The 24,821-nt window shown below is 35.7% G+C and overlaps 1 protein-coding gene across 1 annotated transcript in view; it reads right to left on the minus strand.

Moving 5' to 3' along the window:
* LOC106061491 (perlucin-like protein) overlaps positions 1 to 24,821 on the minus strand; it is a 79,080-nt gene that overhangs the window by 53,351 nt on the left and 908 nt on the right. The gene's annotated exons all lie outside the window — the stretch shown is intronic.

The raw sequence follows: 24,821 nt of genomic DNA on the forward strand, positions 1-24,821 counted from the left end.
AAGAAAAGCCATTATTTAAGACTATTGGGATGTTGCTTTTTTTTAAAGTTAATCTCTTTGTTTTGTAAAGAACCAATCTCTCATTCATAGCCTCAAGAAAGAAACTTTTTCCTTAAAAAAAGAAATACTATCCTCTTTTGAGGCGCGAGGACGGCAATCAAGTGTACAATATGAAACACTACTTAATATTTACTATTTAAAATTGCGTTTTAATTTTATGCATAATAAATAGATTTATATTTATTTTTTTTTAAAGTAAATATTTTTGGTAAATATATATAATTAGTATGAAAAAAAATTATTAAATAAGTTAAACATTTTTGAAAAATATTTTTTTTTGACATACATTCTAAAACCGTTTGCAAACATCTGTAAATTAAATATGCTAAAAAGTAACCTCCCTTTCTATTTAGTTTCATGTGTTCCTGCATGCATAGTTGATTTTAAAAGTTGAAATGTTCGTGTTCAGAAAGAAAAAAAAAAGTAGCCGTTACATCAGAACTTTGAATGGTCTAAAATAACATGATGATAGATTTTCACTATCTTTTCTACTTCACGAGATCTAAACGGGACGGATGGACACAAAATAAAAGCGTCAAAAGAGGAATGTGTTTGATTAGCCTCTTAGAAAATCGCACAGTTTCCTTTTTTAAAAAAAATAAAAAGAGGAAGATAGAACAAGAATAAGAGAAATAAGAATAAGAAATAGGAAAGAAGAAAAAGAAAAAAAGAAAGAGAAAGAAAGAGAAAGAAAGAGAAAAACACAAGAGAAAGGAAAGAAAAACAAGAAAGAAAGAAGAAAGGACAAGAAAAAGAAAAAAAGAAAGAGAAAGAAAGAGAAAGAAAGAGAAAAACACAAGAGAAAGGAAAGAAAAACAAGAAAGAACAAGAAAAAAGAAAAAGAAGAACAAGAAAGAAAGAGAAAGAACCAGAGAAAAGGAAGGATTAAAGCAGAATGTGTTTTTCTCTTATGCCTTCACTTCCCCTTCTTTCTGATCAGACGTAACAAAAATTTCTTTCATTCCTCTTCACGAGACTTTCCTTAAGTTTCGCTAATTCCGACTCTTCTTGCCTCTTTTTACTTTCAACAGCTTCTCTTTCTCTCCATCGTTCAAGTTCCTCCTTTTGGGCCTTTTCATCTTCAACAAGAATAATGACATTAACTTAATAGGGTTCAGTAATATTGTCCACAATAATATTTCAAGACAACGACTCCATGTAAGTTCACCCATGTGAGTTCATCCATGTTTAGTTCATCCATGTAAGTTCATCCATGTAAGTTCATCCATGTAAGTTCATCCATGTAAGTTCATCCATGTGGTTCATCCATGTAAGTTCATCCATGTTTGGTTCATCCATGTAAGTTCACCCATGTAAGTTCATCCATGTTTAGTTCATTCATGTTTAGTTTATCCATGTTTAGTTCATACATGTTTAGTTCACACATGTAAGTTCATCCATGTTTAGTTTATCCATGTTTAGTTCATACATGTTTAGTTCATACATGTAAGTTCATCCATGTTTAGTTCATACATGTTTAGTTCATACATGTTTAGTTCATCCATGTTTAGTTCATCCATGTTTAGTTCATACATGTTTAGTTCATACATGTAAGTTCATACATGTAAGTTCATCCATGTTTAGTTCATCCATGTAAGTTCATCCATGTAAGTTCATCCGTATTTAGTTCATCCATGTTTGGTTCATCCATTTAAGTTCACCCATGTAAGTTCATCCATGTTTAGTTCATCCATGTAAGTTCATCCATGTTTAGTTCATCCATGTGTAGTTCATCCATGTAAGTTCATCCATGTAAGTTCATCCATGTAAGTTCATCTATGTTTAGTTCATCCATGTTTAGATCATCCATGTTTAGATCATCCATGTAAGTTCATCCATGTTTAGTTCATCCATGTAAGTTCATCCATGTTTAGTTCATCCATGTTTAGTTCATCCATGTTTAGTTCATCCATGTTTAGTTCATCCATGTAAGCTTATCCATGTAAGTTCATCCATGTAAGTTCATCCATGTTTAGTTCATCCATGTTTAGTTCATCCATGTAAGTTTATCCATGTAAGTTCATCCATGTTTAGTTCATCCATGTAAGTTCATCCATGTTTAGTTCATCCATGTAAGTTCATCCATGTAAGTTCATCCATGTTTAGTTCATCCATGTAAGTTCATCCATGTTTAGTTCATCCATGTTTAGTTTATCCATGTTTAGTTCATCCATGTTAAGCTCATCCATGTAAGTTCATCCATGTAAATTCATCCATGTTTAGTTGATCCATGTTTAGTTCATCCATGTTTAGATCATCCATGTTTAGATCATCCATGTAAGTTCATCCATGTTTAGTTCATCCATGTAAGTTCATCCATGTTTAGTTCATCCATGTTTAGTTCATCCATGTTTAGTTCATCCATGTTTAGTTCATCCATGTAAGTTCATCCATGTAAGTACATCCATGTAAGTTCATCCATGTTTAGTTCATCCATGTTTAGTTCATCCATGTAAGTTTATCCATGTAAGTTCATCCATGTTTAGTTCATCCATGTAAGTTCATCCATGTTTAGTTCATCCATGTAAGTTCATCCATGTAAGTTCATCCATGTTTAGTTCATCCATGTAAGTTCATCCATGTTTAGTTCATCCATGTTTAGTTTATCCATGTTTAGTTCATCCATGTTAAGCTCATCCATGTAAGTTCATCCATGTAAATTCATCCATGTTTAGTTCATACATGTTTAGTTCACACATGTAAGTTCATCCATGTTTAGTTTATCCATGTTTAGTTCATACATGTTTAGTTCATCCATGTAAGTTCATCTATGTTTAGTTCATCCATGTTTAGATCATCCATGTTTAGATCATCCATGTAAGTTCATCCATGTTTAGTTCATCCATGTAAGTTCATCCATGTTTAGTTCATCCATGTTTAGTTCATCCATGTTTAGTTCATCCATGTTTAGTTCATCAATGTAAGTTTATCCATGTAAGTTCATCCATGTAAGTTCATCCATGTTTAGTTCATCCATGTTTAGTTCATCCATGTAAGTTTATCCATGTAAGTTCATCCATGTTTAGTTCATCCATGTAAGTTCATCCATGTTTAGTTCATCCATGTAAGTTCATCCATGTAAGTTCATCCATGTTTAGTTCATCCATGTAAGTTCATCCATGTTTAGTTCATCCATGTTTAGTTTATCCATGTTTAGTTCATCCATGTTAAGCTCATCCATGTAAGTTCATCCATGTAAATTCATCCATGTTTAGTTGATCCATGTTTAGTTCATCCATGTTTAGTTCATCCATGTTTAGTTCATCCATGTAAGTTCATCCATGTAAGTTCATCTATGTAAGTTCATCCATGTTTAGTTTATCCATGTAAGTTCATCCATGTAAGTTCATCCATGTAAGCTCATGCAAGTAAGTTCATCCATGTAAGTTTATCCATATAAGTTCATCCTTGTAAGTTCATCCATGTAAGTTCAGCGCACTTCGTGTTCAAATGTTCATGGTAACACATTAAATGTTCATCAACAATGTAGATCACTGCAGTTCAGGGTAGCACCACAACTCCCGATGCAACAATGTCACGCCAAGAATAAATGTAGAAATCTGGAATCTGGATCCTCAGACTCGAAAATCAAACTTAAAACATCAGACAGAAAACCAGAAATGACAACCTCAGTCCTGAAACCTAAAACTGAGACCCTATAGAAAGATAAAGAACAGATTCTTTTAATCTAATTACAAAATACGAATACGAACGAATCCATATTAAAAAAAATACAATGTCAAATAAAAACTCACCCTAAACTGTGGTCAAGATAATCCTTTAAGAATATCTACCAAGCTCAACGATAAGGCTATCCAATAGTGTACACAAGGAGAAAATCAAGAGCTGAACAGAATAGAGCCTGCTTCAGTCTCGCAACATGGGGTGAATGCACCAAACATGGGGCAGCATGGCGTGAATACACCAAACATGGGGCAACATGGCGTGAATACACCAAACATGGGGCAACATGGCGTGAATGCACCAAACGATCTCAGATGAAAGTTTACGTCATAAAAAATTATGACGAAGCGACAAAAGGGATATCCCCTACTACACAAGAAAGAAAATATACTGAAAAAATGACGTCATCAATATTGATGAAAGCGGCGCTAATAGATTAAGAACAATGTTACTATACAACTACGTAGATAGTTGTGACACCACCTGCTCTGAGGACCTAGGTGAAAGTTTGGCGCCAAGTTGTACTAGAATGTCTTCCCAACTCTTATAATGCGTAATTCATTTTGTCTAGGAGAACATGTACACGCAAACCTCATGTGACGCTCTGTCACAACCTTACTAAAGGGTCAACTTTCCGTTCGGCATTGGATTTCCTTGATTGAGACCCGATCTCTATAACTGACTCCTTAAACCCGTCTGAGCCATCTTTGTTGAGTAACATTTAGTCTTTTTCAATTTCGGCAGATGACTATTCACTGCACTTTATTAATGGAGCCCCGCCACTGGTAGAAATTTGTAACCTCTCTTGTGTTCGCTCTTGGAATTCGGTGACTGCAGTTTGTTTTAGATTGAATATCGAAAATGGAAGTTTTATCGTCAAAACAATCTGTTGGGGGATTTTAAACTAAAAAATTTGGAGGTTTTTTTTTACAAATTCAAAACCCCCTTCGCTACGCTCATAGAATTTGGTGATTGTAGTTTGCTTTAAAATAATATTGAGGAGAGAGGTTTTTATTCTCAAAATTCTTTGTAGGGGGATTTTAAACTCAAAACCATCTGGAGGGGTTTTAAACATTTTAAAAAAAGCCCTCTGGAGGAGAGGGATTTTTACTCAAAACTCCCCATGGCTTGGCTACGCTTATAGAATTTTAGTGTGTAATTTGCTTTTTTTTATATTGAAGAGGTATTTTTCAAGAGAAACTTATCAGAGATCGATTGGTATGTGGCACACAGTTGGATCGAGTGAGAGACTTCTGAGAGATGTAGACTTAACTTTAGAGAAAGCATCAAGCATAATTCGTGCGGACGAGCATACCCAGAACCAAATGATAAATATGAAAGGACTACATGTGGATGCTGCTAATAAATTAAAGAAGACAGAAGATAGAAAGCCAGTCAAAAGCTCACAGAAAAAAATGGCAGAGTATCATGTAACAAGTATCATTACAGATTGCAGATCTTGTGGTAGATCTCATAGAAAATACAATTGCACAGCATTTGGACAGACATGCCGCAAAAGTAATTATTTCGCTGTTGATTCACTATAAGATGAAAGTCAAGCAAGCCAAGTAAATGAGTTGTGGTTTGTGGCTTTTGGAAATGACAACAATGTCAAAGTTTGGATGGTTGATGTCGATATTAAGGAAAAAAAATAGTTTAAATGAAGATTGACACAGGAGCACACGTTAATGTCATAACAGGGTCAACCTGGAACACTTTAAAAACTGATAGTCAGATAAAGCACACAAATACTATCCTACAAGCATTAGGGGAGGAGGCATTAGAACTGAAGTGAGTTATATAGGTCACAGTCCACGATGTGGAAGTCAAAGAGGATCTGTATGTGATCAAAGAAACGAGATTACTGCTGGGGTAAACGACTGTATAGAAAATATATACATGTTTTTCTTTTTATTTTGTATGTGTCACGTACACTATATCCATATATGGTAACAGTTTCTGTTAGCTTGCCGACAGAACTTGACCCTAGCTGGGGAAAAAACCAAGCATGTAATTAATGAATTTCATTGGTTTCAAAATATTAATTATTATGTTGGGCTGCATTTATTGGTTGGTCTTGCAGAGTAGAGTTGTTGATCACGTGATGACGCTTGAGAGCCCGGCAAAAGCTAGTTGGACTTTAGTCGTGTGTTTGAACTTGTAGTGATAACATCTAACTTGTATGTCACGTGAAATTGAGAATATATATTTTCTTTGTGAACATCTGATATTCAAGTTCTGAATTAAAGTAATTGTTTTTAGACGAAGAGAAGTTTCTTTATTGAATATAGAACGTACTTAGATCTTGTTGTCAAATAGTAACTCCTAGATCTAGATGATCCTCTTATCAATTGGCTACATTCTGAATGATCGTATTATCAACATAGATCCAGCTACTTTTATACGATTATCTTATTGAAAGATTATTTCAAGATCCTCGGCGATCACGATCATTGATGGTGTAATACAGATCAAGATAATCTACAACGTGACATTCATCATAGCATCTTCATAGATCTTGACATCTGACATCCACAATCAAGATTGAACGTGATATCTAGCACCATCTTAGATTTTGACATCAGGCACCATTGATGATTGCGACAGTATGACCAAGAACGAAATATGACTTGGTATGAAGACATCTATTGCTTTGAAACTAATTGAAGCAAAGGAAAACGTCAAAAGCACATGATGTCAAGCAACAGAATGAAGCTCCACGAGAGTTGATGCAGAGAAATCAACGAACAACAACTTGTACGTCAGGTTCTCAATTGCATGAAGATGATAAACTATTACGTGGTCAAGAGCAATCAAGTCCAGATGATGATAGGCTTATGAAAACTCATAGAGCAACAGAAATGTTTCCCGGCATTGATCAGGAAATACAAGAAATGAGGAGAAAAAGCATTAAAATATGCATTCATTGTTGCATTATATACAGGGCCGCCGCTACCTATTGTGCAACGTGTGCATCGCACGCAGACGGCCGTATTTTGGGGGGCGGCCAAATCATTATTCCAACGTTACTTTTATTTATCTCAGAATGGTCGAATTTCTTCCGACTATTGCACTTCATTATAGTGACGATTTTTGTAAGAAATAAAGGTCCGCGACAGAAACATCTTTCTTTCTTCGAAGATGATCATAAAAAGATCACTCCCATTATAGACGTACGTGTGTTATATGAACCTATGTGTCCTCGCATAATACTTTTGTCCAGGGTTGCCTCTATATTATTAGACTTAATATAATCCTCAACTTTTTTTTTTTCACTACGATGAAAAGTCCGCTCGAAAAGAAAAACATTTTTAATATTGGCCTTTTAAAATATTCTCTCTTCTTATTGCGAGAAAAAAAAGGCTCTGTAGGCGCAAAGAGAAAGAATTTCTGAAAATGCCAGATTATGCTCAGCGACAGGGCCCAGCCCCGAAATCATACCCCTTGGCTACTAGAGCTAAAACCTGCCGCATCTCCAATTCTATCTCCAGGAAGAATTTTTGACAACGCTTAAAAATTATGTAGGGAACACTATTTCCGAAAAATAACAAAACACAACAGACTGTTTGTATTGAAATTCCATTACGTTAATTTCGATTCTAAACATCGAAAAAAAAAGTAAGGGGGGGCGGCATTTTTTAATTTCGCACGCAGGCGACCACAACCCTCGCGGCGGCCCTGATTATATATATATATATATATATATATATATATATATATATATATATAACAGCTCTAAAACTGAAATACATTTAAAACAAACACTTTCTCTCATTAAGTATGAGTCTTTTGATATACAACATTACATGTTAAGCTATAATGGGCTTTGTTGGACTAATGCGTTTCGTTTCTTTGATTGAAAACTAGAATCATAAATTGGGCAGGAAGTACTTTTTTTTTCTTATATATCTTTTGTATTTTTTAGTTCCCTTTTTAAATTAAACTGACATTTTTATGCTATAATTTTAAGTGTGCCTGATAGAGAAAACAATTCTGCACAAAAGTACGAGCAGTTGGGATAAAACCCAATAGAGCAGCGGTTGTCAACCTTTTAAGCTCGGCGACCCCATTTTAAAATCCCCCACTCTGCCGCGACCCCCCCCCCCTTGCTCACATACACAGCATTAGAAAAGTAGACAAAACAATCCATTTTTCGATGGTCATTGGCGACCCCTGGCAAATCATCAATCGACCCCCAAGGGGGTCGCGATCCACAGGTTGAGAACCCCTGCAATAGAGATTATAAAAAGTAAAGACCTGAAACTAGAGCGTGAAACTGCACATTTACGGTACCTTAATTGATGAGTCTTTTACCCAAGATCTGTGTATTTTGTTTTAGGACTAGCTTACTTCAAGTACCCGGCACTTTCCGATACACAATTTCACACACAAATTAATTGTAGAAATAAAAATTTTGAATTTAAAACTTTTTAATGGTTTTTAAAAGGTGTTTTTGAAAAGGTGTTACCGCAATCAATTGTGAATATTCGTTTCTTATGAATCTCACTGTCTATTGTGCGTCTGTTTAAATTTCTTTTAATATTTTCTTGAGTTAATCGACTAGCCGGGAGGACATCACTGAAGCCGTCAGTACTACCGGTGGCTGCCTGGTCGTGCGGTTTGCTCGCTGGACTGTCGTTCGGATTTATCGACGGTCGAGGGTTCAAACCCTGCCCGCTCCCATCCCCCCGTCGTCCTGCGGGAGGTTTGGACTAGGAAGTAAACTATCTTCAACTCTGAAGGAACATCCGAATTATGTAAAACATACCGTTGTTGAAAGCATTTGCTCAGATCTAGGGATTAGTTCAGATCTAGGGATTAGTTCAGAATCCATTAGAAAAAGATGCCAGGCAGAAAAACAACAACAACAACAACAAATTATTAACACAGAAAAAAGAGCTACGAAGGGAAAGGTATAATTCCCCCAAGAGAATTGTCCATATAATGATCACTCTGTTCGGGCAGATAAATTCACATTTGTATCTCCTTCCTAAATATTCAATCCTCAGATCAAAATCAATCTCGATAGTGATCCGAGTGACATCGACCAAAACGAATTTCGTCTGGAGCGAAAAAAGGTTCAACGGCGTGGGACAGTTTCTTCAGAGGCTTCCAAATTTCCGAAACAAGGACTTGTTGAGCCCTTGATTATTTTTTTTTCAATACCGGCTTGATGATTCAGTCTAGAATATTACCACCATGATTCATAAACAAAATTTGATGAAAGTAACTCACGATCAACAATATCAAATTTAGGACCCACTAATTTATCAATTTTTATAATGTGGCGTAAAAAATGGATTTTAATGAAATTATTGATTGTTTATCTAACAACAGAGCATCGTAAGATTTACACATAGTATTGTAACAGTATTGTTATGTAAAGATGATTTTTCTTTTAAATTAGCATTTCTTTAGCAGTAAGTATAGCAACTGTCTACTCTGAAGTCCCGCAATGGCGACAACAGAAATAAATGTTTGTCTGGAACATTGAGAAATATACTTCTCTGGGTCAGTGACCTGTTTATATATTGCTGAAAACTTTTTAAACCTTTGTAACTGGTGATCTTAAATTCACTCTGATACTATGACTTTTGACTTGCATTGTCTACCTAAATAGTACCTACTATGCCTAAGACTTTGTTTGAAACAGAGTCTGTTTGTTATTTGTTTTTTGTTGTTGTTGTTTTTTTTTTGTTTTTTTTGACTGGCTGCAGTTTGACGTTTTAAAACCCGTGTGACACACAGGTGCACATGGTCAAAAGTTGGAAGTCTGCCATAGATAGCTCAATGAGCGGCCCGCGATTGAATTAAGTGTTGAATAAAAGACAACTTCTTGTCTTAACACACATACATGACACTCTCAGACTCACACACTTTCTCCTACTCCACACCCACACACACAGCTGGAGAGGTTGGTTAGGGGCTGGAACGTCTGCAATAAATGCTACTGCAGGATCACCTTGTGCCCAGTCGCCCGTCTGAACATTAGCCTGTACTTAAGTATCAGTTGTTCTACCTGTTCAAGTATTGGAAGACTAGAAAGCAGTTGAAACAATTATCTTGTGGATGTGAGTATTTGTGATTAATTTAATTACGTTAAATTGTTTCTTTGACTTACACGAATTCATCTCATAAATAACATAAAGACTTACTTACATGTTATTTATTACTTTTATAAATATTTAAATCTACATATAGATTATTTAAGATATGGTATACAAAGAATGCGATAAACTTTTAAATATATTAATCTCTCTCTCACTCTTTCATTTCACGCTCAATATGTTTACATAATATAAAAGACACAATAATATGTTGTGGTATATTTTAAATTTGTCAACGGAAGTAGTCGTTGGGTAAAGATCTAATTTAAAAAAAATGTTAGTCATACAAAGAGTTCAATGGGTTACTTTTAAATGGGATGCTATGTATTATAATATTTGACGGATTAATAATTTGACAGTTTGATCATTTTGTGACGAGACCAAGTCCCTTGGATAACGTAAAGTGAATCGGAAAGTCCACTTACATAATTAGCCTAATCTGGGCCTAGACCAGTTCTCTCTCCAGTGGAGTAGCTAGGGTTGGGGGAGGAGGGGGAGATTTTGAAAAGAACTCAGGGCCCCCGCTTATGGGGGTGGGCCTCAAATGAGTGTTCGAAATTTTGTTTTTAAATTAAATATTAATTATTACGCAAAATCCAGGTGCCTCCAAGCATGTCAACCCCCCCTCCCAGACCCCAAACAATGGCGAATTCCTAGCTACGTCATTGTCTCTCTCTCTCTCTCTCTCACACACATACACACACTCACAAAATATTGTCCACTCTAGTGCAAGCCTAGATATTTTCCTACAGGATGAAGTCACCCATTCCACACCCTCATTGCAGTGGCGTCATCATTTATCATAGTTCTCTACAATGCCGAAAAAGGAAACAACTTTTGAGCGGTGTCCAAAGTGTAAACTGGACTAGGACTACCTAATTATCACGCTGGAGTGCTCGCCAAGCAACTCTCCCCCCCCCCCTCCGTCTCCTACTCGCAGCTGCCTCTAAACTTCTGTTCGGACTCGTCTCAGCTTATGAAACTAAGAATACTGCTCTCTTTCAAAGACTACACGTTTCAACGCGATCATCTGTTAATGTTACAGAAGGCACGGCACGCTCATTTGAGAATAAACACTCGACCCGCTCGCTACAGGTACACTAGAGAGGCTTATACCAAAGCAGTATACACTAGAGCTGCATATACTAGAACAGCATACACTAGAGCAGTATGCACTGGAGCAGTATGCACTGGAGCAGCATACACTAGAGCAGCATACACTAGAGAAGCATACACTAGAGAAGCATACACTACAGCAGCATACACTAGAGAAGCGTACATTAGAGCAGCATACACTAAAGCAGATTACACTAGAGCAGTATGCACTGGAGCAGCATACACTAGAGCAGCATACACTAGAGCAGTATGCACTGGAGCAGCATACACTAGAGCAGCATACACTAGAGAAGCATACACTAGAGAAGCATTCACTACAGCAGCATACACTAGAGCAGCATACACTAGAGAAGCGTACATTAGAGCAGCATACACTACAGCAGCTTACACTAGAGAAGCATACACTACAGCAGCATACACTAGAGAAGCATACACTACAGCAGCATACACTAGAGCAGCATACACTAGAGAAGCGTACATTAGAGCAGCATACACTAGAGCAGATTACACTAGAGCAGCATACACTAGAGCAGCATACACTAGAGCAGCATACACTAGAGCAGCATACACTAGAGCAGTATACACTAGAGCAACATACACTAGAGCAGCATACACTAGAGCAGCATACACTAGAGCAGCATACACTAGAGCAGTATTCACTGGAGCAGCATGCACTGGAGCAGCATACACTAGAGCAGATTACACTAGAGAAGATTACACTAGAGCAGTATGCACTGGAGCAGCATGCACTGGAGCAGCATACACTAGAACAGCATACACTAAAGCAGCATACACTACAGCAGCATACACTAGAGAAGCATACACTACAGCAGCATACACTAGAGCAGCTTACACTAGAGAAGCATACACTACAGCAGCATACACTAGAGCAGCATACACTAGAGAAGCGTACATTAGAGCAGCATACACTATAGCAGCATTATGTTGATACAGATCTTCTTCTTCTTCTTCGTTCTCATTTTACATGTCGGAGGGTTCAGATCAGTAATCCTGTATTTGAGATGAAGTTTTGAAGTGGTTTTCAGATCAGGCAGCTCTCTGTATAGTTGATACAGATAAAAGTCAAATACTTTAATGATATAATTAACCAAAGTAATTTAACTTTCTTTATAATATTCAAAATTTTAACTACATTTTTTAGTATCTGTTGTTTTTTATTTTGTTTTTGTTTTAGATCAGTGCTATGAATTTAAGCCAAGACACAAGAGACACACAGATTCTGAACTTTAAAAACAGCATTGAAAAGGAACCACGAGAAAGGGGAGGAACATTGAAATTTAAGTTTAAATGCACTCTCAGCAGAGGAAATTGAACGCTAATTATCATTGAAAAGGGAGACAATGTATTTCCCCTCATGTTTGGAGACGATAAATCAGTAAAATAAAGCATGATTCCTTGTGATCTAGTTGCATTGAGCAACCGTGTTTAAATAGCTCCAACATTGTGTCGTACTTTTGCGCCCAAAGACTACACACTTAATCACTAGTATCACAATCAATAGCAATGAATCGAGAGTATTGGAGGCTTTTGATTGACAGTCTGTTTGGTGCAGTATACTCATTTACCTTACTATGTAATCTACTCACAATGTACATCATATTTTCGACCCCGAAACTGAAGTGTATAAATGTTTCCTACATTCTGTCAAACACCCTAACAGACGCCATTTATGCCTTCACATCGTTGACAGTGTATTTCTATGACATAGACAACACGTTCTCGATATCTGAGAACAATGTGATTACATTCTTCTCTTTTAGTCACACATTTCTGGCTTATGGAAACATTTTGCTGATGTCAATACAACGTTGGCTTCTATTCGTCCACCCTTTGGTACATATCAGGTTGGCCAGAACAAGAGTGGCGGTGATAAGCCTTTCCTTAAACTGGATTTTACCTTTCATTTTCAGTTCACTTTTCTTCATTAAAACAGATCCAAGAGTATACACCGGCTACATCTTCCCGATTCTCCATTGTGTAGTTTTCTTTTTCCTCATATTTTTTTACTCAAACATCTACTTAGTTCTCAAGAGACATTACCGACACATGGAACAGATTGATAGAACAATTCCAGATAGGGCTGTTTACTCCAATCACCTCAAACGTATCAAAAAAAAGAAATTAGAAGCCACCACTGTTCTTTTTACAGTGTGCCTCCTCTACTTATCATCTTTTGTATCACTAACGGCTTCCGCGCGCTTTCCCACTTATCAAATTTTTTCACTTATGTACTTAGATGCCCAAACTTTAAGGCATCGTTGAAGGTAAAGTGGGAAAGCGCATTAGGACTCATGAGGAAGATGTTTAAATTGGAAACAGATAATTTAAACAGAAATATTGAAACAGAGATGGAAATTTTTACAGTTCGGACAATTTCTTACAATTCAGTTAGAGATACTACTACTCAATCTACTTTTTTATAACCAGAAATGCAAATATCCTGGTATATATTTAATATATACTACTAAAACTACCTGATTTTAATGTTTGCTTTTTTTTTTAAACTATGCAAATAAAAAAAAAACAGTTTTAAGATTGTAATCTTGTTTTTTAAACAATCTCCATTTCAAAAGTAAATAGGGTGACTACATTGACAAAATTTAACAAAAGACTTAGCATGTCATTTTTGTAACGAACAAGTGTTTAAACAAATTCTACTAACATATAGGCATACATGAGGGCAAATGTTGCGTAGATGCTTCACGACAGCAGGCAGCAGACGTGCTATGTTCGTCTCATGATTAGGAGAATTTTAATTTTCGAATGGCTATTTGTTTAAGTGATCTTTCTTAAACCATTCAATTCTGAACAGTACTACCTAAAGTTCTGGAGCGCATTGCGTTAGCGCTAAAGCTCAATACTAACATTTATATTCTTGTTACTTTTGTCATTGAACTGTTAATGAATGAATTGAACTATTAATGAATAAATTGAACTATTGATGAATGAAGTGAATTATTGATAAATGAATTGAGCTATTGATGAATGAATTAAACAATTATTGAATTAATTGAACTATTAATAAATGAATTGAACTATAAATGAAGGAATTGAACTATTGATGAATGAATTGAACTATTGATGAATGAATTGAACTATTATTGAATGAATTAAACTATTAATGAATTAATTGAACTATTAATGAATGAATTGAACTATTGATAAATGAATTGATCGTTGTGTTGGCCGCATTTCACCCTCATCAACAGATGATCTTTACATCTATTGCTCTACAGACCGCATGGTCTTAGATTGGAACTTGTCAATGTTTAGGTCTCACTTGAATAGACTGCGTCTAGACTTGTTATTTTATTATGTATTTGAATATTATTTTCTGTGGGTTACTGTCTAAAACATGTAAGAGTTTTATCATTGTTATAATTGAATACAGTGTGTTTTCTTAACCATTTAGTTATCTTAATTTATCTACTATTGTTAAGTGTATATAAACATTTGTTTGATTGGCATCTAAAGGCAGCATTGTTGTGGGAAGTGTGGTCGAAAGGCTAAGCACATTTGAACTTGGCTCGGCCCGGCTACCTTTGAAGGGAGCTCGATTTTCGACACACGACTCGAGCAATTTGTGTTTACTGAACGCCTAAAGGCAGCACGGAAAACCTTCTCCCAGATACCCCTTTACCCCCATCCAACTGGTCCACAAATGGGATTGGACCATAGCGCCCTTGAACATGTTATAAGCATGAAACTAGCGCTTTTTTTAAGGCTATTATTATTATTATCTTGCTAACCTTTTTTTTTTTTATTATATGTAATAATTATACTGTTTTGAGAATGCTTGATAAAACATTGATCTGTCTTTGTAAATACTGGTAAGTGTTACTAAACAAATGTCCATTTTTATTTAATATTTCAATGATCAGTCTTCTTGGGCTAACTTTTTGTTCCATTTGTATATGCGTGTTGTTGTTTTTTTAAAATATCGTTACAACTCTACTTCTACAAGGCCTCATATGGTGCGTACCAGTATAAACAGTAGTTGAAGCTAAAGAAGAAACAGGAGCGGTCCACCTAGGACATCAGTAGAAACTGTTATTGAGGCAGACACATCCAAGTATTGATTAATCAGATGAATCTGTCATTAGCAAACGAATGTTCATGTACAACAGTAGAGACAACTTATGCCGAGTCTTAACCAACAGTATCATTTGTATGGATAGTGTCCCCTTTTTAATGACGTCATCGGGCGATTTTTTTTTAATCGCTTGATATTCAGGGTTGTTGATATTTGACTGAAAAGGTATCGATCTAGAGGAATATAAACTTAATACTAAATAACCAACTAAGTTACATTATATTAAAAAAATGTCAATCCTAGATCTTTATGGTCCGCTGGTGTAGGGGTTAGTTAGCACTCGAAAGCAACTAGGTTTGATTGTTTACGGTTCTAGCCACAAGCCATTGAATTAAGGGTTTCCTTCATATACACACATCTGAGACCCGGACCTGAACAAAGCAAAAGGTCTTTGTTTTAGTTCCACAAGCGTAATAACAAAGTCTTAAACTTGTAAATGTGCTTTTACGGTGCTGAAAAGCAGATAAAGAGTATTATATTGTATATTGGAATACTTTGCTTACGAAAATTCCATATTTTGTATTTTAAATTTTGTATATCGTAAACACAAAGCCCTGGCTGTTGATGTATTAGACTACATATGTGACAAAATTTAATAGATGAATGTTTTAAAAGCATATATATATATATATATATATATATATATATATATATATATATATATATATATATATATATATATATATGTTGTATTTAGTGTGCTCTGTATAAATTTTGTATTAAGTGAAAAATGCAGACTGTAAACATATATAATTAATTAAAAAAATGATAAGCCAATAATGTAAAAATCTGGGTCTGTATGAATTATATATATATATATATATATATATATATATATATATATAACATGCACTAATTATTGTGGAGAGCAATCGAATGTGTGTGAAAATAGGTAATTTTTTTTTAGGAAACTTCAGCATTTGTGCTATTCATTTTTAGCTTTTTCAGCATAGGAATCCTTGGGCCATAGGCCTCTTTTCTTGCCTCTTTTTTGGGTATTTCTTTCACTTCTTTTTGGGGCTTTTGCCTCTTTTTTGGGCCTCCTTTATTTTTTTTTTAATTTTTAAAATTTTATTTAAAAGAAAAAACATAATATATTATTTTATATCAATAATAATACAAAGAAATAGTTTCAAAAACACACTCCATGATTCCATCATGAAACGTCAAGTAGACTGCAGCAAAGGTCCAGAAAATGATGACAAAGTCAATTTACATAAATCTTGAAAAATTTTCTCAAATCAAATATTCAAAAAAAAAAAAAAAAAAAAAAAGAATTTTAGGGCTTATGACTTATTAAAATTCATTACTTTTTGCAACAATTTTTCCCATAAAGACCCAAGACAAAGGACCTCCATCCTATATCATCAGGAAACCTCTGAAGTCTGTTAGTGTTACAAAAATGTATATATAATGAAACCATATGTTTACTATAATAGTACAGAACTCATATAAGTATGTGTATGAAGAGCATGAAGATTATTTCATTTTTTAATCAAACTCATTTTTACCACCTTTTTTTTTTAAATTTCAACTAAAACTCATTCATTTCGCATTGTAACATGACAACATACTAGTTGTGTTATAAGTAAATACAAAGATTGTGTAACAACATGAAGCTAGGAACAATGTGTAAGAGCATTTTCTTACAAAACGTATTTACAGAATCAGTACGAAAAAAAATTACATAAATAAATTTTGGCATTATACTGGAATGATTGTCAACAACCTTGGTAGTATCGAGCAGGAAGCACTGCACTCAGTTCGAACTACTCAAGGGTGACAAAAGTGCAGATCTCCTTAACCCTAAAAACGCGTGTGGTAGATTAGCCTCTGAACATCAGAATTGTAATTCCATTGTGTATGTACTCATTGTAAGACAGCTCAGCACTTTAAGGGTTAAGTAGTTTTGGGGTCTTTTGTTTGAGTTTTAATGTTGAGGAAATCATTGGATTTTATTTTTTATGAGACAATTGATGGATCAAACTCTTTCGGTGATTTATATATTCTTGTAATGTCCCTTGGGACGAAGCACTGGTGAGAGTTTCTCGTTCATTTTGTTTTCCAGTTTGGAGTTGGTGTGAGTTCTGTCGACCCACAGAATTTCTTGTCGGTGTTGTAAGACTCCTCGGACTTCCGGTCACTGTGTGCTATTGATGTTCTTCCTCTTCTAGCAGAGGGACGTAAGCACTTGTGAGTTCGTTTGTTGGGTGCGCTGGCGGTGGGACACTCGCCAAGATATTCAAATTGTCGTCTCGTTCTTCTCCTGTCTCCACGGGCTTGCCATGCTCTTAGAGCAGGGGTTCTCAACCTGTGGGTCGCGACCCCCTTGGGAGTCGATTGACGATTTGCCAGGGGTCGACTAAGACCATCGAAAATATGGATTGTTATTGTCTATTCTTCTATTGCTGTGTGGGTGGGGGTCGCGGCAGAGTGTGGAATTATAATAATGGGTTGCCGAGCAAAAAAGGTTGAGAACCGCTGTCTTAGAGTGTATAGCAGACAGATGACACTCGTGTTAACCTGCGCCGTGCTCTCTGATCACGTGTTCTATGAGGACGTAGCAAGAAGGACGAAATAGTCCCGCAGAGTGCTGACTTCCCTTTTAAGTTGTTGAATAGTTTTCCCTAAGAAGATTTTTTGTGTAAACTTTCACAGACTCATACAAAGAGAATAGGTGACGGACGTGTAATGATTTTTTATTCAGTGTTTAATTAAAATTTTGAGCATTGTGAAGAAAAGGGAGATGATTAAAGAAACAAATGTAACACTTTTGGTATTTAAAAAATGAATGGCGAGTTGAAAAAAGCATTGTTTAAAATGTTAAACTTTCTCTTAATCCAGGTCTTCTCGCATTCTACAGCAAAATAAAAACAAAATGTGTGTTGATTTTGTTAAAAAGACTTGTTTGTGCTTTATTATAACGATGTGTTCAGTAGCTCGCCTACACCTGTTGGTATGTGCATGTTCGTTAGCTAATTGTATTGTATGTACTATGGAGCAAATAATGAACATAAAACTCACTTTTAATCACCTTTAATTTAGTAACAGCAAGTGGTAGTGTATGTCCTTTAAAAGTAATACATAACTATAAATCACAAAATCCAACCATCAACGTAAAACCAAAATGAAACACAATAATATGTGCTGCCTGTTTAAGGCCCTTGAATTCAATAAAGAAATACATTACTAAAAAGAACTAGAACAGACTGAACACAGAGCATTGAAGTTTACAACTACTAAATATCCACACTTAATTAGAGTAACCCTGTAAAGTAAAATCATTACATATGGACGCACATCGGGACAGTAGATTGTAAATTAACCAAGAAAACATAAAAACAAAACTGAACTAAAACTTAGAAAAAACATTTTTAAAAATTAATTAAAAAATACACATATAGACTTAGAGATTATCGAATTCTTTGTTCTATATGCTAGGACAAGATCATACAAGTGCTTTCTGTTCCCTAGAGCCATTTGTGCATGGAACGAGCTGAGTCAGACAGAAAAAAAATATATTTAGCACTAATTAGCAGAGTTAATTCTAAAGTAATCATCTTCGTTTTTTTAAAGAAACATCCTAATTTTATTACACTAAACTACCTTCAAGAAGAACATCAAGACTTACCTGTTTAAAACTTGTTTAGATTTGTTTGTCATTTTAGCTCTCGTGTTTGTGTTTGTAATGTTACCACAGCACTTTTTGTTGTTGTTGTTGTTGTTGTTAACAGCGCTTTATAAATAAAACTATTATTATGATTATTAGTATTACTGTAATAAGTACATAGACCCCCATTGTTCGCTTGTACATCGCAGGCACGGGGGCGTGATGTGCGGTACTGCACCATCGTTGCTAAGCTCTGGTCCAAGGCTCATAAAAATGATACGCGTAGCTTATCTGGTGGAGGGGCTAATCATAAGAACCACGCCGCCATCTTTGTACCATCATCATCATTGGCCTCCTTCAGTCTTAGAACGACTATGGTTCATCTCGCACAAGTGAGACGAAAGCCTGGGCATTGTTTATGGTTGGAACGATGTCGCCCACACAGCAGTTCCCACCCTCTCCGCGCAGCTGACGTTATCAAAGGAACGGAATATCCGATACAGTTTGGGATCAGTAGCGCCGCAGGCTCTGCTAGGCTGTAGCACGGTGTGCCACAGTCTGCCTTTAGGTTCACCAGCTCCTGATTTTTCCTCAGGGTTGTCTCCCGAAGCCTTTCCCGCTCCGTGTATAGCCGCAAGGCAGCGGAGGTTTGGATTCAGAGTTGTCCTTCTCCTAGAATCATTTAAGATCATGGTTAAGTACTAGTTAGCACACTGAACATAATGCGCCCGTGGGTGCTTTTGTTGAAACAATAACTGAAGGCTATTGTACTGTCCACTCATATTGGAAAACCATCATGGCTTTGGTATCGTAAGTAATTTAAAGAAAGATGGTGATATTTTATTAATTTAGAGTATTTGTTCAGTCAAACCTGAAGACTTAAGGTTCGGACAAATATGAAAACCTAAAAATGACTCTCTGATTACAATTTCTTCGGGTAGTTCGTCATTGGAGTTCACAAAACATTTTCAGAAGATGCAATTTTAATAAAATTTGTAATTCTCTTTGAGGGCTGTAAATCATGATATCAAATTGGATCTCCTTTAGTTTTTTTTTTTTCTAAAAATGCATTGCCCAACAGGTCTATTATATCTTTGAACCTGTGAGTCGAGGTAAAGGCTTATGTTTTTGATTTCTTAAGAATTTATGTACTGCTAAGACATTGTCGTTGTTACTTGTGTCACCAAAAACCGACACTCTTCGCGATGACCACTAAATGAAAGGTTGTTGCATGCTTAAGTTAAAACTAACATTCACTATGCGATTAATTACTTTCAGCCAGTAATTATCAACTTCTTCAATGTGTTCTTTGTTTGCATCATCCACCGTTCTCAGTCTTTCATGTGGTCTGTATGTTTGGCAAGCTTGTTGCTGAAGTTAAGTCATTATTAGGCCTATACTTTTTTTGACGATACGGTTAAAAAACAAACAACATTGATGCTGTGTCAGGATATAAACCCGAGACCATCGAGACCATCCGAACGACTGTCCAGTGCACATACTAGACGACAAGGCAGCCATTCAAGTGAAAGACACTATTCCGTGATAAATGTAATTATCGCTCTATCTAAAAAAAAGTTTTGTTATAAGCCTCCTCCCTAATTCAGTCAAGTAATTAGCTAAAATGTCATCAGCTTTAACGTTTTCGTAAGTAACATAATATGATGTCTTTTTTGCATGTTTAACTCTTTCTCTCCTAATTAATGATACCAACGTTGGTTCCACCAGAATGTGGTAAATAATTACGGAGAGAAAGAGTTAATATCTAATTTTAAGTCTAGGCCTATATATAGATTTCTGGTAATAGAAAAATGAAAACAAAAAGGATGCTTACTTTTAAAAAAAAGCACCAAAAAAGGTAAAACTATCAACGGTTTAATTAACATAGAGGAACAAAAAGAAATAATGGGAGTTTGGGACCCAACGGTCATCACCAACGCACCGTCACCTACAATAAACCTGATGAAGGCAGTTCCTTACAATGACTGTAGGTGAAAATACGGGTTAATGTTTAGAAGTTAATATGATATTTGATATGACGTTTAGGATATTTTAAGGAGACTTTTAAATTTTGAACCATTTGTTACAAAATTACAGTGTAGGACAGGCCACAGTTGGTCATTAGTCATGGGACCAAGTGATATGAAACCCCTACGCGCCATGCAGTGCCGTATTTAGAGCTGAAAAAGCCTTAACCTATTTGAGATATGGGGCCCCATATAAGTCTAAATATTGTATGTAACTGCTAAATATTTCTTGGAGGCCCTAAGCTAGAGCTTATGTTGCATAGAGGTAAATCCGACCCTGGCCCATGGTTGTTACACCATCGGGTGTTGGGCCCCTAAATGGTCGTGGGCCCGGGTTCATTGAACCCCTTCGCGCCATGGATGCTACGCCACTGATCCAGATGTAGATCTAGATCTAGCAAACTACGAAGATGACGACCTAGCCTGTAGTCAGAGAGGAGTCGCCATTCCTGTTGATGTGTGGATAAATGTAGATGTTGTATGCGAGTTAGAACTAGACACAATCAACAGAACAGTCAAGAGATAGATTCAATAACTCCAGCTGATAACTTCAACAATTGAATGAATAAAAAGGGACTCAGTCTTAGCCGTTTCTATATCGGTCGTGCTTCGTCCTTATCCGTTGGTTCTCTCTTTCCTTTCTTTCTTTTTTTTTTTCCTCCGCCACGTCACTCCGGAAAAACCCAATTAAAACCAAACTTCTACGCATCTTTTTAGTGTGTCATTACACTCTACAGCGTGGGCGATTATAGACATCCAAGTCCAAACCTCCCTCAGGACGACGGGGGATGGCAGCGGGCAGGGTTTGAACCCTGGACCATCAAGACGACCGAACAACAGTCCAGACCGCATACCGCACTAACAGACTAGACATATGTTGCATATATCAGAAATATTATCGTTCGCGAAGATGTGACCACTGCCTTCACTATGACGTCCACCTGTAGATAACTTATTGTACTAAATAACACATAATAAGAGAAGATGCTAGTTTATTTTCTATTTTCTCTTATTATTTATATAAAATAAAAATCTGGTTTGATATATACAGCTCCTCTTTCGCGGTTGAAGATGAACACAATGGACCTCATTCACCAATCGTAAACAAACAACATTTAGCCACGTGATAATATTGATAAAACACGTCACGTGACAGCCTTTATGGATTACGTATTTTGTATAGAAGAGAGAGAGAATCACGGGAACCTCCGCCATTTTCCATTAAACTCAAGTTCAATCATGGTCCAATTGTCACTTTATAAAAAAAAAAATTCAAAATATACCTCAAGAAAAGAAACAATGTTTTAAACAAAACAAAAGGCAAATTTTAACTTTGGTTTCATTAGACTATTTGGAAGTAAAAAAAATGGACCAAATAAAAAAAAAAATAGAACTTGAAGCTGAGATGGACCCTCCTTCCCACCGCTGTAATGTGGGTTGATATAGTCCACACCACACTGCAATTATTATGATAGCATGTTATTCCCGCTGAAATGAAGAGTACAATTGTGGTCTGTTTGAAATGGGGGTCAGTGGGTGAGAGGAGAATGACCCGCTGGGCCAGACGTGTCAGTTCATGAGTTCCGTCTGCACTTCTCTGATTCTGTGTGCAGCCAGGCGTGTCGAAATTGAGATGATGCGTGTCAATTTTTTTGCCTTCAAATTAAGGGGACATAAATATATTAGCCGGATTTTGTTGCTAGACTTGTAAATTTTTGGATTTGAGTGGGTGCCATTCCCATGATTTCCATGTATGTTTTACAGGCGGCAATACCGATAATTATTCTTACCAATATTTACAAATATTACAGGAAGGATCACAGCAGGGACCCCTTTGTAGTGAACACCAGTAATGTCCAAACATTTTTAGAACGTGGGTAAAAAAAAATAATTACCGACTCATGGGTCAATCCCCCCCCCCCTCCAAAAAAAAAAAAAGTAGAAGTCGAATCCAAGGTTAGCGAGCTTCAGCAGACTCATTCACTGTGGGTCAATGTTTCATTGGGTTGGATAGAATGGCAAAGTGGGCCGGAAAAAGCCCCAGGCCCCTATGCTGGAAATCGCTGGCCCACACAATATGACATTGCGTCAATTCGTTACACTTAGATCAGAACCACCTATACGAACATCACAAGTCTATAATGACATTGTGTGCAGTAATAGCACTTAGGTCGAGACAGAAGTACACCACAATGTGATAGCATGTCAACTCATCACACTTAGGTCAGGACCTTCACGTGCGCCACTAAATTTATACAATAAATGTGAACAGTTATCACATCAAAATTTTATTTTAACATTAACACTATGATTGAATTTTTTTTTAATTTAAAAATATTTAGAAGCAAATTTATATAGCAGCTCTATTTGCCTTTCTTAAACATTCGTCCATAGAAAATACTTCTTAGAATATGTTTTATTAAAGTTAGGTGACATTTCCTATCAAAATTACTTGCATCTTGTAACTGATAGAAATCGACAAATAATGTGTTGGTCAGATGAAATGCACGTGTGATTATAGAAATACATTGTAAAGCATTAATGAGACAGACATTGCTTAGGCCAAAACCTGAGCTAAAAAGAGTTGCTAAAGCCATAATTTTAATTATCTATAATCTAAATAAAAAGTTAAGTTATAATCTAAATAGTACGAGTTACTAAAGTCATAATTAAAATAAAAGAGCTGCTTAAGTCCTAATCATAGACTTATATATTATATCTAGACTGGAAACCGGAAACTAATTCTTATCCATGATTGATCGATTCACACACACACACACACAGATAAATATTATATACGCAACTCTTATTCAAGCTCTAATAGAAGTCGCTCCAATCAACCTTTTCTGTCTTAGAAAAGAAATGATCTTTATCTTATCTTTAGTTTTCAAAGTTTAGAAATTAATGTCTTATCTTTAGTTTTCAAAGTTTAGAAATTAATGGCTTATCTTTAGTTTTCAAAGTTTAGAAATTAATGGCTTATCTTTAGTTTTCAAAGTTTAGAAATTAATGGCTTATCTTTAGTTTTCAAAGTTTAGAAATTAATGGCTTATCTTTAGTTTTCGAAATAGTTCATGTCTGTTGATTTTAATCATCTATGTACATTTAAATAGATTGATTACCTAGATCTTTCTAGATTATGTATCAAAAAATTGCAAAATAATAATTATGACACGAGAGTACTCTTTTTTTGATGTTCAATTACTAGATCTAAATCTAAAAATTAAATTATATGTTACAAAGGTTACATTTGGGGAGGGGATTATTATTATTCAGAAAAATATAATTAAATTTTTTTAAACTATTTCTAGGCAAAAGGATTGAAGAGACGTTGAAGATTTAAATGTAACATTCAAACTAATAATGTAACACAATAATAGAATGAAACTAAAGTGAAAACGTGAGAATTTGAACACAAACAAAAAAAAAAGAGAACAAAAGGAAAAAAAAAAGAAACATGCAGAAGAGAACATAAAAATTGGGGTAAGGTTATTAGAGATACATGGGCATTAAAAGTTTACTTCTATATTAGACTATATTGTGGTGTTGTATGTGCAATCATTGCTTGAAACTTTTGATGCAGCAACAACTGTTGTGAATGTCTGAGAGTTTCACTTACCTTACGGCTAATTGGATTGCTCTTTCCAACCTTACGGTGGCAGACGTCAATTGCAGCACGATTAAGGAGATTAAGCATCATAGTGTATGTATGTGTGTGAGAGTGCATTATGTATGTACGTGTATGTACAGGGCCGGCCTTAGATAATTGCAGGCCTTAAGTGAATTTGGTATCCCCATATGAAATCGAAAAAGAAAAAAAGAAAATTAAGCAATTTATTTAAAACCTTGTCAGGCTAGTGCACACTAACAATATGATTAGGCACAAGTTTTGCTATTTTTTCTTTTAAAAATGTTTTAAGTCCTGTTCGATGCCCCCGCCAATTGTAGCTTCCCCCCCCCCCCCCCAAGGCCTTGGCGGCTGTCTTGTTTGCCTATGCCAAAGGCCGACCCTGATGTGTGTTTAAGTGCGTGCGTATAATAATTAGTAATTTAAATAATTAAAACTTCTTGGGACGGGTAAGATACATTAGAGTATATTTTTA

This window comes from Biomphalaria glabrata, chromosome 13, assembly GCF_947242115.1.
Source record: "Biomphalaria glabrata chromosome 13, xgBioGlab47.1, whole genome shotgun sequence".
NCBI lineage: Eukaryota > Metazoa > Mollusca > Gastropoda > Planorbidae > Biomphalaria > Biomphalaria glabrata.